Below are 439 nucleotides of genomic sequence, written 5' to 3'. Positions count from 1 at the left end.
GACTAGCACAGAAGTCCAATAACAGAACACCACTCGGGTTCAGATCGGGGGGGCCGTTCCTCTTAATCACGCCCCTCCAGGTGTCACTGTTGCTGCACAAGTGAGCATTGAAGTCCCCCAGTAGAACAACCGAGTCCCCAGGCGGGGCATTTTCCAGCACCCTTCCCAAGGACTCCAAGAAGGCTGGGGGAGTCTACATTACCATTCGGCCCATAGGCGCAAATGGCAGTGAGAGACCTATCCCTGACCCGAAGATGCAGGTAAACGACCCTCTCGTTCACCGTGGCAAACTCCAACACATGGTGGCTAAGCAGGGGGGCTATAAGCAGGCCCACACCAGCCCACCGCCTTTCACCGCAGGCAACTCCAGAGTAGTAGAGAGTCCAGCCTCTCTTGAGGAGTAAGGTTCCAGAGCCCAAGCTGTGCGTGGAGGTGAGCC

Source organism: Monopterus albus, unplaced genomic scaffold (assembly GCF_001952655.1).
Source record: "Monopterus albus unplaced genomic scaffold, M_albus_1.0 scaffold134.1, whole genome shotgun sequence".
NCBI classification, from domain to species: domain Eukaryota; kingdom Metazoa; phylum Chordata; class Actinopteri; order Synbranchiformes; family Synbranchidae; genus Monopterus; species Monopterus albus.
This window is presented reverse-complemented; position numbering follows the sequence as displayed.